The following is a 17,223-nucleotide window of genomic DNA, read 5'->3' as shown; positions in this document are numbered from 1 at the left end:
TCTTAAACATCTTTTAAGCATTTTGTGTCTGCAAATTTACCAAAAAAAAAAAAAATATCTTTAAATCAGGAGAAAAATTGAATAAAGCTACGATCTATGCAGCCAAAGATGCACAAATACTACAAAACAAAAAAAAAGTGTAAATGATAAACAATTGTTAAAAAAAAACAAACACACCTTTTTTACAAAATTCTACTACAATAGTTAAAGGATAATCTGACTGCGTTGCCTGCTGAAAGCTCTTACCGTTACATGCCCCCTCACTCAATTAATTTTTTGATGGAAAATTCGATAACAAAAAAATAAACACACTCAATTGCCGTTATTTAGAATAAAAACGCAGTCTTATAAAAAAAAAATATATAAATTCTCCGTAAACCTCGTCGTCGATAATTGAAAAAAAAAATTAATAACCTTAAATTTTTTATTAAAATAGAAAAATATTTTATAACTAATCATAACTAAAGAGAGGAAAAAAAGAATTTAAAAAAAGAAAAAGAAAAAAATTATAAGTTAAAAAGCTCGTGCCTAAACATATACCTATATACAAGTATAAATAAATTTGTGTACATAGAATTTTATTCATAGAAAAAATTTTAACGTTTAAATAATAAATATACATAGATATATATATATCACAAAGCATTTAAAAAATATTAAATACATGCATGCATAATAAAAAAAAAGTTACATGCTATGGATTTAACCTTTTTCTACTCTTGATTTTGTAAAAAAAGAAAAAAGAAAATTAAAGTGAAAACAGATTTTTGAATTTTCTGTTTTTTGTTCGTTTTTTTTAATTTTTTTTTTGAAATTAAATTCGCTTCCCTTTGGAATATCTCCAACACAAACACACATACATACATATATTTGCTCCCCACTTTCTGCAATTATAACAAAAAGAACAACAAAATACAAAAAAAAAAAAACTGCAGATAGCGACAACGAACGTCTGCATGTGAAAATACACTTGCTTGGAAATACAGTGATATAAATTTCTACCTATACCAACATAAAGATAATACATACAAATAAAAAAAAGCAAACAAAAAAGTGCATGTTGAAAAATTATCGTTCGGTGTTTTCTTGTGGACAAATATAAAAAAAAATGAACCTAAGATATAAATAAAATAAAACAACAACAACAATACAAAAATCAACCCGACGACGCAGTGGTTCGTCTCAACATCGCCCTCAGGAATTTTTGCTTGTTCAACTTTTTTTTGGTGTGTTTGAGGAGCTCAAAGAGCCCCAAAAGGAGCAAATAAACCCCATTGTAGCAGTTACTTTATTTTTCTGCAGCGTTATTATCGGCGTTCCGAGTGTGCCTATATTTGCCACATCACCTTAAATAGTAAGTTTATTCAACTCATATATGTACATTTGTATATACTTACATATATATTATATATGCTATGTACTTTACAGCCTTTTGGGTATTTTTCGTTGTGAGTAAAACTTTAACTTTCACGCAATTTAAATTACAATTAATCACTACCGTTTTTTTAAGTTTTAGGTATAAATATATGTATAATTATATCTAATTATAATTATATAATTGAATAAATTAAAAAATTAAAAAAATTAATTAAATTCAATAAATTAAATAAAATAAATTAAATAAATTAAATAAAACAAATAAATCAAAATTAAATAAATTTAATAAAAAAAAAAAATAAAATAAGATGTACCACCCACCCGTACTTAAAAAATGGGTGGGGGTCAATATTCTGCCGGGGTTAAAATTCTTTTTTTCAAAGTTTTGTTTTCAATTTTCTTTTTTTACAAAATTTTGCTTTTCAAAATAATGTTTTTCAAAACTGAGCTTTTCAAAAGTGTACCTACCTACTTTTCATAATTCTGTTTTACAAAATTCTGCAAAATTTGTTGCTTGTAAATAAATTAATTTAAAAATATTAAGAAAATGTTAGATATTTTAGAAAAAAAAATTTTAAATTAATCAATTTATCAAAAAAGAAATATTTTGTATCACATAACACCGTTTCTAATTATGTTGTTGCCAATTACAATTATATATAAATAAAAAATATTTGCTATAATTAAACAACAAACAGTAAGGAAAGAACTAAAGTTGATTTTGAATGAAAACTCCCGAGGAATAGCGTTAGAGTGAAGGGCTCCCTATCAAAAAGTTTAGTAAAATTTTGCGCTTTTTTCGCAAATAAAATTTTTTTAAATTCATACTTTTTCCCAACGTTTCGTCGTAATTTCTCGACTTCATCAGGGGAATTTTATTAAATCTTTTAAAACTTGGTATTAATATTTACACTATTAGAAGAATTTTTTCAAACTTAAATGAAAATAATTTTTGTTACATTTAATAATTATAATTATTGATAAATGATTTTGAACTTTGTAATTTTCTAAATAAATGATATTCTTGGAATTTTTTGATTCGGAGCCTTTCTCCCGAACACATTTTCCCGGAAGTTTTCATTCAGAATCGGGTTGAATAAGGAGAATTTCTTTTCAAAATAATGGGAGCAGAGTTTTGCAAGGCAGAATTTCAAAAGGCAGAATTTAGAAAGTCAATAGAATAGGTATTTTAAAAACCAGAATTTTGAAGTCATAATTTTGATACGCTCCGAAACAAATTGTTTGTATTGTATTGAGGTAAGTGGATCAGCGTACTTATTTCGAATGACGCGACAATACAAATATAAAATAAATACAAAACAAAACTAAATGGATGCGAAATTTACAGAACAGGGATAGGTAGATACTGGTTTAAACAATAATCACTCAATCAATCAAAACAGTAAGCACCGTTTATTTCCATTCAGTTGCAACTAAAAGCGCATATATATAAAAATATATGTAAGGAATAACAAACAATAAAAATACTGATGGGGTCGGTATGGAGTAGCTGTTTAAAAGTATCTCCACTCAAAAACTTTTCATTCTGGCGATTTCAGTTTGTTGCGATTTCTGAATAATTTGTTTAATCCTCTTGTTTATTCACTCCTCAGTTGGGAACACGTGGCTAAGCAGCTCCGATTTTGTTGATTTTTTTTAAACCGTCTTTAACTAAATACTTTTTAAACCTCTTCTATAGGATAAAAATTTCCACTGTTGCCATTTTGTTTTTTTTTTTTTTTTTAATTTCATAAATTAAATGATATCAAAAGATTGTCTAAAATATATTTAAGGAAAACTCAGAATTGAATGAAAAAAATTTAATTAAAAAAGATTTTCAAAAATTGGTTGGGTATATTTTTTGTTAGTATTCAAAACAAGAAAGGTATTATAATTTAAAAAAAAATTAGACAAATTAAGTACTTTATTTTTTTTTTAATTCTCTTGATGAAAATAGAATTCTTTACCAATATGATTTTTCCTAAATTTTTACAAATCTGTTTGTAACTAGAAACAATAAAGGCTATTCAATAATAAAAAAGAACATTAACTTAAAATTTAAATGTTGAGCTTTAGTAAAAATGAGTTTAAATTAAAAAAAAAATGACTTAAGTTTCACTTAAGTTTTAATATAAACATTTTAAAAGTCAACGCTTACACCTATAATGATGTGCTGTACCTTTTTAAAGCCAAAAACCTTGTTTTATACTATCTTGTTTTCAAATAAAGCTATTTAATGGACTACTTTTTGAAAAATTAATTTTCAAAATCAAAATTTTGAAAAAAAAAAATGCTGAACTATTTTTTTTTCAAAATTTTGTGTACCTAATTGAGTACTAATTTAATATTTAAATATTCTGCCTTGATTTAAAGCTATTACGGCTAGGAGAAGGTTAATTTTTTATGAATTAATTTAGCAACAAGTTTAGTCACATAAAACAAAAAATAGAGGACTTTCTTGAAACAAAGTAGTTTTGGTTTTTTTTTAATTTATAGAAAACAAGTAGGCACTCCCGTCCCGTTTATGTCTTGATCCAATTAACCTTTTTGGCACATTCTTCCTGAATCACCTTGTACATATGTATGCAGGATCTTTTTCTCTTCTGAATTCATCTAATAATAAATATGGCGAATAGTTTTTGAAAAATAAATTTATATTTTATTACAAAAATTTTGAAAAAAAAGAAATGATCATTTTTTTCAAAATAATTATGAAAAAGTGAATTTTATGAAATAAAATTTGACCTACATATATATTTGAAGTTATACTTATTTTGCGGCATTGGCATTGAATTTCTCGTAAACGACAAAACAAAATTTTTGTACAGAAACGTTTAAACTATCGTTATTTTTAAAAATTTTAAATTTTTCAAAAAACACATGTTTGAATTTTTAAAAAATATTTCAAAATTTTTTTTTGAAAAATCAATTTTTTGGAAACGGGTTGGTAAAAAATTTTGAAATCCCGTTTTTAGGTGTAAACTATTTATTTCTTCAAAATAGCATACCAACTTTTTTTTGAAAAATGTTAGAAATTTTTTATATATAAAAAATTATTTTTTTAAAAAACGACTCTAATGATTTTCGAAAAAAATTTTCTAAAAATTCCTTTTTATACAAGAAATAAAATGGCATACTTAGTTTTTTTGTAAAAGATCATTTAAAACGCTATTTAATTATTTATAAAAACAGATTTTATTTTTTTTTGCACCACTAACGAAATTCCGTGAAAATATCAAATTTTAAATTTTCCCTTATTTTGTTCAATGAAAATGTTTAACATTAGAGTAACTTTTACCATAAGAGCAAGTACGTGCGACCCCAGTCGTGCAATTTATTTTATTATTAAAATATTTAACCCTGCAGTGGTCGCTTGGATTACTAATGCAAAAGTGGGTATTCCGTATTCCCGAAAAACTAGTGATAAGTGAATAGTGAATAAACAAAAGGCCGCATTTCCATCTAAACAAATTATTCAGAAAAATTCAAATTCAAATAGGCTTGTATGAAATTCAGTTTTTGAATGGTCATTTTAGCAGTTTCAATTGAAGGCGATTTCATTAAAAAAAAAAATGGAAAACATGAAAAGTAAATACGGCCTTTTGATTTATTATTCACTCCTCAAGTGCTCTTAATGCTTTATGCATACGGTGACCATATTTTTAAATTTCAAATAATGAACTAAAACAAAAAGTTAACCGAGTTTTTTACTATTGTTTGTTTTTTTTTGTTTATTTCAAAAAGTTACATAAAAACAAATCTTCCCGAAAATACAAATTCTATATTTTTTTAAAATGTTGAAATTTTTTTTTTTTAAGTTTCCCGTGTCCCGTCCAACTTGCTACTGTTTGTCCTCTGACTTTTTTTTTTCACATAGTGCAATTTTCACAAAAAAAAAACAACAGTTTTGAATGCTCGAATATTCGTCAAAAGCCTCAGGGTCACAAGGGTTAAAATCACATTTAATTACATTACGATTTGTGTACATTCAGAAAACTGGGACACGTTCGCATTATCATTTTGCTCCAAAAATTCGTTTTGGTTTCAACAAAATTATAAATACTGAGCAAAAAATGAACAGCTTTTGAAAAAAATGAACATTTTTATGTTTTTTAACACAAAATAATTCATAATGAACATGTCCTTCAAATAATGAACAGTTCATTATTATAATGAACGGATGGTCACCGTAACTATGCATCCAGCATTCCCATATTCAGCAAACCAAAACTTTGAAAATATGTACTTAATTCTTAATTTTACTTTAAATATTTAGGTAATTATGTTATAATATTTTAAAGCAAAATAGATTTGAAAAAAATTTATACATTCTAATTAGTAATTATAAAATAGATTGCATAAGTCGTGTACTTATTGGGGCGTGACGACTGTAATAAAATTGCATATAATACACTGCAATTTTATATTCGCCAAAACCCTAAATATCCCATCAAAGCATGCATTTGTGTGCATAAATGCGTTTAAAAGAATGGTTAGGTTTCGCAGATTTGGTTTCATCGATTCTTGAAATAAAAACAGGCCAGGCGCAAGGTGGAAATTTGACATAAATAAAATCAGTCATTTATAAAAATCCAGCTTTGTGTTGTGTTCATTCAGGTTTGTAAAAATATCAATTAAAAAAATGCATTTGAAATTTAAAAAAAAATATTTATTGCAAAAGAAAAATTTGCATTTAAAAAAATTCAAATATCAATTAGCCAATTGTAAGAAATTCGACGAATATATAAAAAAAAAAAGAAATGCACACATTTTGCATTGAATTTTTTTTTTAATGCAGAATATTTTTTATTTGCAATAAATTTTTTTAATGCAAACTTTATTTTCAATGCAAATATTTATGAGTTGCAATACATTTTTTTTCTAATGCAAATTTTTTTCACTGGCTGTAAATATATATTTTTTTAATGCAATTCTATTTATTTGCAATGCATATTTTGTTTTTAATTTGTAATGGAAAACAAATGCATTAAAAAAAATTATTCTGTACAACCCTGATTGTGTTTAGGTCAATCCGTCGTCGGATAAGTCCTTGTCCTTGCTTCATCTAAATCGTGTATACCAAATTTTATCAGTTTATCATGTCTTTCACATGGGTATCGGTTATATCTAACCAGTAAAAAAACAAGCACCCTTGCGTTAAATCGGCAATAACTGCTCAATCGAATTGCCTCTGCCGCTAAAAACAACCCTTTCTTCCATTTTTGTAAAGACTCCTACCATCCTTGATTCTTATTCCAAAATCAACCTAACAATTTTTTGTAATGCCAATTTTACCTGTCCTATCAAGCAAAATTTTGTTTCGATTTAATTCATTCTTTATCTTCTTCTACTAATATTTAAATATTTATCTTCGCAAAAGAACTTTGCATTTTTAAAAACAGATCAATTAGAACAAAGTATTAAATTAATTTTTGCGACTGTGTTTCCTGTCAAAAAAAACATTATTAAAAAAAAAATTCAAAAAGAAATAGAAGTTCAATTTCGTGAGCAAAAAAAAAAAAACAAAACGACATTGTTTGGTCTTTGGAAAATTATTTGAAATATTTTTGTTTAAACTTTTGTTATGTGATTGTGTTTTCTAAAGCAATAACTTTTGTCTTATGTAACTATTTTGTGACCTTAAATTGTGTTAAATATAAGCTTTGGAAATTTGTTTGGTGAAAAAATTTAAACTTCAAAAACGAACATTGAAAAAGTATGTAAGTGTTAAATTTTATGTAATTTCTTTATTTTTTTTGGATGTTTTTTTTTCTTCAAATATATAGAAGAAGTGGTAACAAGCTTCATATATTAATAATAATTTAGACAGCGAAATTACATTAACATATTTGTTGGCGTTGTAATATTGTTTAAATTTTATCGTAATTTTATCATTTTTGTTAACGAGCATTTCAACTGCATCTTTTTGATCAAGGAAACAATTTTGTTTTTGATTTACAAAAATGTTTTTTTTCAGGGATGGAAATCTAGCGCAGTACTCGATAGTTGATAGTCAAAAATCGACAGTTTTGTTCCATAATTTGTTCTTTATCTAGTTTCGGTTTAGCCGCTTCCACCACAGAAGGCAGTTTTTTGTTCCAATTTCTTATAAGAGCAATGTGGTAGAATAATCATGAGAAGAAATCTAGTAACACCGAACACACATTTCTATCCACTCGAGCAGAAGATGTTGAGTGTATTGTAATACTAGATACATTCGCAATTATGAGTCCTTGAAAAAGTACCATTCTACTCTTTATCTTTAACAAAAAGTAACAACTTTTTGGTTTAATAATAAGAATTGACTTTTCCCAATGATCTGCTCACTATCTGAAATTGTATGCTCCTTTTCATTTCCTTATTCTCTAACGCTCGTACTATGTTTGCCATATTAAGGGTAGTTTAATCTCTTCAGGGTGCGCTTGTTATAAAAAAAGACATTCATATAAAAGTTTGACTTTCTTTTAAAATTTTGTGTGCACTAAATTAAGAAGGTTGTCAATTTTGAAAAAATGGAATGTGTTGTACAACATATATGTATGTGGGGAAGGGATTTCATTTATTTTTGACTTTTAATTTTGAGTGAAACAAAGTTGATATCCAGTTTCATGAATTGGCTTGCTATAAAAATTAGATTGTATAAAAACAAAAAAAAAAAGAGGTATAGCTCTTGGGGGTTGTTGTTTTCATAATGGTTTTGTTTTATTAGTCTACTTAAAAATTAAATTAAAAAAAAAAAAAAGAATTAATACTGAACACGAGAAAAAATTCTGTTTTTCACTGAAATCTGATAATAAATTTTTTCAAAGCTAGGTAGCCAACTTTTAAGAAAATCTATTGTTCTTCGGTTTTGTGCTTTTTTCTAAAAATTTGACTTAGCTTGGGAAAAAATGTTATCAAAAGTCAACGGTTACACTAACAATGACGTGCTATACTTTATTTAAGGAATAGTTTTTGAAAAAAAAAAAAATATTTTTAAACTCAAAATTTTGAAAAAAAAAATTGCAATATACGGAACTAATTTTTTTCAAAAAGTCAAAGTCAAAAACAGAAAATCGTTTGCAAAATTGATTTTTTTATTGTACTATTCGAGAAATTGAAAAATAAGAATACAAATATTATTTTTCTTATAATACCCTTTATTTTTAGTTATTTCTTGGTTGGACTTGTTAGTAAATTATTTATGAGACAAAAACAAAAAAAAAGGTTATTGCTTTTACAAAAAAGTATAGTAAGTGCAACGGTTGACCTTAAATAATTGTTTTTCTCGGCTGAGTTAACTTTATAGAAAATTGCCATGGAGGGGAATTTTTGTATAGTCTCAACCCAATCAACACACTCTACCTTTTTGGCACATTGCTGGTGAATCACCCTCTATAGAGGACTCTCAAGTCAAATTTAATACCACTAAAGCCAGTATGATAATTCTTTTTTTTTAAGATTCTTAAGACAAAAACTCAGATGATTGTGTGAAAAAGATATAAAGTTTTTTTTAAATGTCAATTAAAAAAAAAATAAAAAATACGAATCAAAGAAAAAAAAAAAACAAATAAGCTCCAAAATGCACAAAAGAAAAGGGTTTTAAGTTAACTTTGGCTGTCAAATTTTTGCAAACAAATCCATATTTTACTAAATTAAATTAAAAATAAAGAAACTTCAATTGATATATCAAGTTTCAAGTGAGAAAAACCTAAAAAATGACATTTTTCAATAATTGCCAGTCAGACTATCAGAAGAATAAATGTCAATATAAAAAAAAAATTTTATTCCTAGAAATAAGCTCTATCTGAGGTTTATCTGAGCGTTTAAAAATTGGCCCTTAATTGGGTATACAATTTGGATTTGTTTATATTTTTTTAATTCATTATTGACATTTGAGTGCACGCATAGTGTAACTCTTTCATTAAAAAAAAACTTCCTCGCTCTTTCAGACAACCACCTGATTTTTTGTATTGAAAACAAGAAAAAAAGAGGTATCATCCGGGTTTTAGCGATAATTTAATAAAACGTTGATATTCGTTCTTAATGCGTTTGTTTTCCATTACAAATTAAAACAAAAATGCATTAAAAAAAATGTTAATTGCGCGACTGGAAAAAAAATTGCAATACAATAATGTATTGCAACTAAAAATGTTTTGCATAAAAAAAATTATTGTAAATAAAAAATTTTATGTATTGAATGCAAAATGTGGGCATGAAATATTTTGTTTTCAGTATTCGTCGAATTTCTTACTATGTTGGCTATTTGACATAAGCTATTTCAACTATGTATAATATTGAACCTTATGTATGGTCAAATAGTCAAAATTGTAAGAAATTCGACGAATATTAAGAAAAAATAAAAATGCGTTAAATTTTTTTTCAATACAGAACATTTTTTATTTGCAACAACGTTTTTTTAATGCGATTTTTATTTGCAACAAAAAAATTATTATCAGTGCAAAGATGTTTCATTAATTTTTTGTTTTAATGCAAAAAATATGTTTAGTTGCAATAAATATTTGTTTGATGCAAATATTTTTCAACTTTTTTTTTAAATGCAAATTTTGTTATTTGCAGCAAATTTTTTTTTATTGGTATTTTTACAATCCTGGTTGAAACTTTTATTTTTAGAAGAAAACAAAATCTTTTTAACTGCGTTCCATTTTTCTTGCTCGTGATAATCTTTGGCCTCAAAGACCAATTTTCTTCGAGAAATGCTTGTTAACTTATCTAGTATTTAATTTATTAATTCTAACAAAAACAATAAAATTAACAAAAAGTCATTCATGAGTGCGCAATATTTGAAAAAAAAAAATTAATAAAACAAATGACTTACATACCTAGCCGATTTCCACGAAAATTTTTATACGGAAGCGTTTAAGTAGTCATGATATTAAATTTCAAATTTTCGAAAGGCCCAGTTGAATTAAATAAAAAAAGTTAAATTTCTTTAAAATTGTTCGTTGAATTTGTTGGTAGTTTTGTTTTTAATGACATAGGTACGACTCTCTTTTAGAAAAAATATGTGATAATTTTATAAACAGGAGGATTTAAAACCAAAACAGTTTATTTAATTATCCAAATGAAAAGGGTTTTCTTTGGAGAAGAATGAAGAACTGAATTTTAAAACTTAAATTAATTTTTAAAGCAATGCAAACATATACGAGAGGTGCATGACTTAGACGTGTTTTACAACCTGAATTTTAAAGATCTGGATGTAACGAATAAAAACTTTCGTTTAAAAATTCTAATAAATAAAATTAAAAAAAAAAAAAAAAATAGCACGTATACGCCCCAGTGTACGTGAACAACGCGCAAATAATATGGCTTACACCTTTGGCCTAGGTGCTTACACACTCGAATCGATATTAAATAATTAAAATGAACAAAATCTTCCTTTCCTTTGTAGTTAGTACAAAAATAACTAACACAAAACAAAACAGTAATAAATAGCATTTTTGGTTACAAATTTGGGAACTTAATAACCAAAAAGTCCTTTTCAGGAAGGATTTTTGGGCTATCGAATACACAATTGCGTAAAGCAATTGTGGCGCCACATCACATTGATAAATGTCAGAGAAAATTTAATTACAAAATTTGAATACTCAAGAATCTAGAATCTTTGCAATGACTGAAGTCAATATCTTTAGTTTTAGATATTTCCAAGTTTTGTTTGTATGTGTGACCTTCAAATAATTATGAAAACTATCGATTTCAATATCAATTTTATTCCTATCACTCTTTTTTATTTCTTGAAAAATTAGTACATTTTGAAACATAGAGATATGTCCATGTCCATATTCATAGGTACAATTGGACTCATTTGGATCCTCGTCCTAGTGGCAATTCTGGTCTCCATGCCATATTGAAAGCTATTTCAAAGTACCTTACCTACACAATAACAAAAGTAAGTAAACTACCTAAATGCACTTACACCAGTTTATATGGTGCAAACTTTTTGTTTGTGACATATACCTATCTATTGAGTCAAGAAAAAAAAACTCAGCCAAGCATTTTTTATAATACAAAAAGCTCATCCAATGCAAAAGCAACAACGTGCATTTAATATTTTGTCATTTTTTATTGCGAAAATGCGATATAAATGATCGTTTACTTTTTGATACCAAATATAAGTATGTAATACCTTCTACCTCTTATATTATATTTAAAAGCTGTGAATTTAGAAAAAATCATACTTTGTCTGTGCAATGTGTATTGTATCTCAGCAGCTTTTTTGTTTTGGAGCCCCACACTTTATTTCATTTAAGAAAGAACTTGTGCTGATACTGAGAGAGATTTGACTGATAGACTAAGAAAAAAAAAAATATAAAAAAAAAACAAACAAAAAAAAAAGAGCTTTTTATCAAAATAATAAATTGCAAGTGTGGATTGTGGAACGTCGACAGTTTGCATTTCAAAGCAACAACAGATAAAGAAACAAACAAAAACAAGAAACGAGTTTTTCGTTCTTATTGCTGCTGTGTATTGCAGACATTTTTTATTTTTTGATGTATTGGCTTTCACATTGTCTAAGGGCTTTTGTGTATTGGAATTGCTTTTGATGTAGGTAATGTACGTTACAAATAAACTTTTTTGATAGTGTGTGAACCACAGAGAAGAGACACAACAAAAATAACACTACACTGAGAATTCGCACACAATAAACTATACACAGAACACAGCATACCAATTCAAAATATAGATAGATACCTACTTATCAAACTTGCAAATTTTTTTTTTTCTCTTCTGTCATTTCTTCCACTCATATTCTTGTTTGCGATTTTTTTTTTGTATCTTTTTTTTTTTTTTTAATTTCATTTCAAGCGATAAATACACACGTGGTAGCTATATATTTTGCGGATACAAGGTTTCAATTTTTTGTCTAAGTTTAATAGAATGGAGAGAGGCTAGAGAGTTGGTGAGGTGTGCATAGTATCTATAAACTTTTTTGCAAACATGAATTTCAGTGTTCAGAGACTAAGTAATTTTTCTACTGCTTCGTGTCGTATCTTAAAGATACTTCTACTACTTGTGGTTTGGTTGCGGCATGTCGGTTTTGTTGGCTGAAGTAATTTTGCACTTTTTTTTTTTTGTATTTTGTTTCCTCTGCTAACTGCTACCGCTGCCTTTGTGCTTTTTTCTTTCTTCTTTTTGTATGATTTTCTTCATGAATACTTCGTGCAATATGTCATAGTATGTGTGTGAGCGAGCTATAAAGGCGTGTATCGGTGTTCTATTCATTGTATCTATGTTATGCAAATGCGAATGTATGAGTGAGTTGAATTTTTGCAAAAATTTGAATGCGAATGCGGTCCTTTTTGTCTGGTTCTCTGATTATAGTCGTGTCGCTGGGAATCGGTGTGTGGTTGGTGTAAAGGGTGGGGATTTTGTATTTGCCATAGTGTTGGTCTCTCGCTAACAATTTTTTTTTTTTTGAAAAAAGTTGTTGGCTTTTCCTTTTAGTGGACATTTTTATGTTTTCTTCGCCGCAGTGTATTGTTTCTGTGCTGGTGTTGCATTCAAACAGAAGACGTCCGCCGTTATATACACCGCGTCTATTTTTCGTTTTTGTTTTTTTATTTTTAAACTTTTTTTGTTGAAATTTTGTACGAAAAATTCAAAATCTGTTTATTATTAAGGTACGATTTATAAATCTTCGTGTTGCACCTACGTTTTTTTTATATACCAATATAAGAAAAATTTAACTTTGAAACAAAATAAAAAAAAAAAAATATCTATAATTATCTCACATGCATACTGATGAAAATAGCGATCGAAATTAAAACATTGTAGTGTTATGAGAGTGAGAGAAAAATTTCCCCATCAAAAGAAGTTCAATTAAAGATCATCCTTTTTTAAAATAATATACTGACATTTTGTATATACATAAATTATAAATTTTATGTACATAATGCATATTATAAGAATGAATATATAAAATATATATTTTGTGATCGTGTTACTAAGAGTTAACATTTTGTATATATATATTTAAAGGTGTGCTTTCTTGTTGGTTAGTTATTTTCAAATCAGACAATACAATCAGACAAAAAAAAAACATTACTTCAATGTTCATATGTATCTCGAGACAGTGTTATGAAGTGAATATCCAGGAAAAGTGTAAATACACATACAAGCTTATATTTTGAAATGCAGTGTGTCCCAAACAGAAATACATTTTAATCTGAGATTCTTTATGGAATAAAAGTTTTCTCAAGACAAGTGTGATGATTTAAAGTTATTAAATACTGAAACTTAATAAGATTTTATTGGACTTTTTGGTGTATTTTTTCTCTTTGTTTTATCCTAGTGCCAACGTGAGGATAAAAAAAATCCCGTGTAATTTAAATTATTTGAAATGTTAAAAAAAAATGTGCATTTAACTGCACAATAGGGGCGAGATGCATGTTTGCGTCCACCATTTTGTTTTTCCCCACTGATTAAGTTTAAAACCGTGACCGGTTGGTGCGCTGTCGCTGCACTTTTTCAATGTTAATTAAAAGAAAAAACGAAAAAAAAAAGTTACTCTGAAATTCAGCGCGGCAGTACCACACAATCCTCTCAACCCTCATGTAGAAAAAAAAAAAATTACGAAGAGAAATATAATAAAGAATGCAGTTTCTTATGTCGCATTCTCTCGCATTCGTTGTGTCTGGTGTCGTTATCGCATTTATTGTCATTCCACAATCTTTACTCTCTGTGGTCATTTTATAGCTTAGCAGCATTGCATTGGTGTGGTTTTATTAGGTGTGTGCTTTTATTTTTGTTCATTGTGTGTGCACTTTGCCGGAATGTGACTGTGTATCTGAGAGAACTGAATGAACACATCTCTATGTACCCTATAAAAGATGACGGTGGCGGCGCGTTCCTGTGATTGTACTCATTGCACCGACTTTATTTTGACAAGTATTTTATCTCGCTCCCACTGCACATTTTGACGAGCAGAGCATTTTTGGGGAGAGAATTTTATAAATTTGTGCGAGTTTTTTGGGGTTTTTGTTTCTCTGCACTTTTGTGTGCGATTTAGTACTGCAGAATATATATTTTTTTTTCAATCTGTTAAAAGGTAAATTAATTTAAGGTTATTTTTTTTTTTTTTAATATTTTCGCATGGATTTTGTCTTTGTTTATCGTCATGGTGAATTTGTGTCTTAGTAAGGGTACGACAGCATCTAACTGATTAGCTCACTGTTGTACCTGGGCGAAATGCATTGGAGTTGAATCATTTGAATTTTTAAAATTGAATTGTATTAAATCACTCCTCTTAAAATAAAAGTAATTTTTATTATTTTATTCTTCGTTTAATGTTTATCGAATTCATTTTTGTCTGACGTCTGAGCTACATGAGGGAAACTGAGAGTTCATTGCGATCGAGTTCTTTATTGGTTATACCGGATATACAACATCCGTACTGTTTATTTCGAAAATCATTTTCATACTTAAATTGAAATGCATCTTAATTAGTTATGGTTATAAACAATCTATTAAATTGTAACTGCTAATTAAAATATTGAACCCCGAAGATTATCTTATTTTTCAAATATCAAATGAACTTCATCGAACATCATCCAGCAGCATGCATGCATTCATTCACCATAGCAGCATACTTAACGAAAGCAAACACGTATAGAAACTTTATTTTGTGGATGTGTAATTTAGGTAACTTCGTGTAGAATGGAATAAAGAAAATCAAGTAGTCGATGAATTCCGATAGTCTGGAGATTTGGTACTGTAGTTTTAGTGTTGCCGTTCTGTAGTCAGTTTCTTGTAAGAAATAATATGAAATAATGTTTCCAACAGCATGAGATGATTTTTAAGAAGATTTATTCTGACAGCTCTTCAAAAATCTAATTGGAACTATATAACTTTTTTTGCTTCCACTTTATTTAAGAAAACAAGACCTTAAAACATACGATTCATGAATAAACGTACTTTTGCCACCTTATGTTAAGGAGATAATCGAAATACAAATTTTCAGAATTCCCAAAAAAAAAAATTACGTATACACCACAGTGTACAAGTTTACTGAAAATTTTAAAGTCCCTTAAAATCTCCAAAAATTACTTTTTTTTTCAACAAATGTACCTACTTTAAAAGCACAACAAATTACGCATACACCACAGTGTATGTACTGAAAATTTCAAAGTCCACTAAAATCCCCAAAAATCATTTTTTTCCTAAAAAACAAAATTTGTTTTTTGAATATCTTCTAATCGTAGGGTGAACAAATGATGATTTCTAGTAGGTACATATATGTAAAGAACTAACGGTGGACAAGACTAGCAGTTTGAATTTTGAAAAAAAAAAATGCTTTTTGGCGATTTAAGGGGATTTTCAATTTTTTAGTCCAAAATTGGTTTTTTGAATTTCTTCTTAAGCTGGGGTTGAAAAATGATAATATTTTGTATGTAGTTATAAAACTCGAGGTTGACAAATGATAGCAGCTGGTTTTATACCTATGTACGTCTATTCCAAAATTTGAGCGTTATAGACTATTTTTCATTTTGCAGGCGTAAGCGTCCTATAAAAACGAAAGAATTTCCTCTAAAATTAAGGGTAGACAAATGAAAATCTTAGGCGGACAAACATGGACAAAAGGTGTACAAACGAATAAGACAAGTTTGGTTCAAAAATTTTAAGGTCGCAGTTCTGTCATCACGGAGCTGGTATAGGTAATACCTATTTTTTTAATTTTTTTTTTAAGAAACCCAACCCCAAAATTTGTATCTATGCAACTCATTTTTAAGATGACTTTTAGCTGTTTTATTGTGTTTCAATAAAAGCTGTATTCTGGACTGGATAATTAGTCGAGCTCAAATTCGCACCAAATAGAAAATGTGGATTTTTGGATTCTTTCTGGATATGCAAGCACACTGTTTTTTAAACGATTCACATCCAGATGCTTACAAGGCGTGAATTGAAGAAGTCGCACAGATTCGGCGTTACTGCCGTCAGCCAGACAGCGCGGCGGCGATCAATCAGCGCCTGGCACCATTTAGGTGTGATCTGTGGTTAAACACAATTTTTTTTTTTAACTTAACCAAAATATGTCCTTTTTTTCGTCATTGATAAAATGGTCACCGAAGCTATACTCTATACGTTACTGCGTACCCACATTTATATTAAATAAATGCTCAAGTAAAAGCCACTACCTTCTACTTCAAAAACAGCTTAAAATCAATATTATTATGACGTTGTATTTGCACAGACAGACGATACGAAAAGGACAGACAAATCAACCCTTAAAAAGTTTCAGTATTTACCCATAATCGTCCAAAACCGAACATAGATACATATATGTATATCAACATTTTGCCTCTGTGTCTCATGTACATATTCACAAGTATGGATTGTCGTCTACCAACAACTGCACCACCAAAAACAACCACCCGATATTTGTTTTGACTGTCATTTTTTTAGATTGCACCCTCACGGGGTTGCTGCAGGTTAAAAGACCGAATATTTTCAATTTTTTTTTTTGTTTAACAAAAACAAAACATTGACACTAACCACGCTTTTCCTACCTCAATGCATTTCAAGTTGACAATGTTCAGGTTCTAGAGAATACCAGGTGCATGGTAGAATAAAGTTAATCTTCCACTTATGAACGTACTAGGCAGGTATGTAAAGTCGCTTTATGTACCTTCAAAGAATAGAAATAACTTTTTTTTAGATTTTAGACTTTTCTTATTGCGGTTATTTAACGTTTTAACAACAATAAAATTGTTTTAGATTTGTGAATCAAATAGTTTGCGTCTTTCTTCTTCTTGAAAACTTATACGAATCAATAAGAATATCTATAGGTACAATAAAATTGTTTAAAAGTTCATCTAATCTATTGATGTGTGAATAATTGACTGTTCA

The 17,223-nt window shown here is 28.0% G+C and overlaps 1 protein-coding gene across 16 annotated transcripts in view; it reads left to right on the top strand.

The window, feature by feature from the left end:
* Window positions 1-734: 734 nt before the first annotated feature.
* LOC129916742 (heterogeneous nuclear ribonucleoprotein R) overlaps window positions 735-17,223 on the top strand; it is a 57,064-nt gene continuing 40,575 nt past the window's right edge. For 4 of the 16 annotated variants that reach the window (XM_055996852.1, XM_055996847.1, XM_055996860.1 and 1 more), the window contains exon 1: window positions 6,862-7,097. The gene's annotated coding sequence lies outside the window, so the exon portion shown is untranslated. Of the gene's footprint in view, window positions 1,355-6,859; window positions 7,098-12,850; window positions 12,999-17,223 lie in introns of those variants that run through there. The other 12 variants (XM_055996854.1, XM_055996859.1, XM_055996856.1 and 9 more) reach the window with 9 other exon arrangements.

This window comes from Episyrphus balteatus, chromosome 3 (assembly GCF_945859705.1).
Source record: "Episyrphus balteatus chromosome 3, idEpiBalt1.1, whole genome shotgun sequence".
Lineage (NCBI taxonomy): Eukaryota > Metazoa > Arthropoda > Insecta > Diptera > Syrphidae > Episyrphus > Episyrphus balteatus.
The sequence above is the reverse complement of the archived record's forward strand: the minus strand, read 5'-3'. Positions and strand labels throughout refer to the sequence as shown.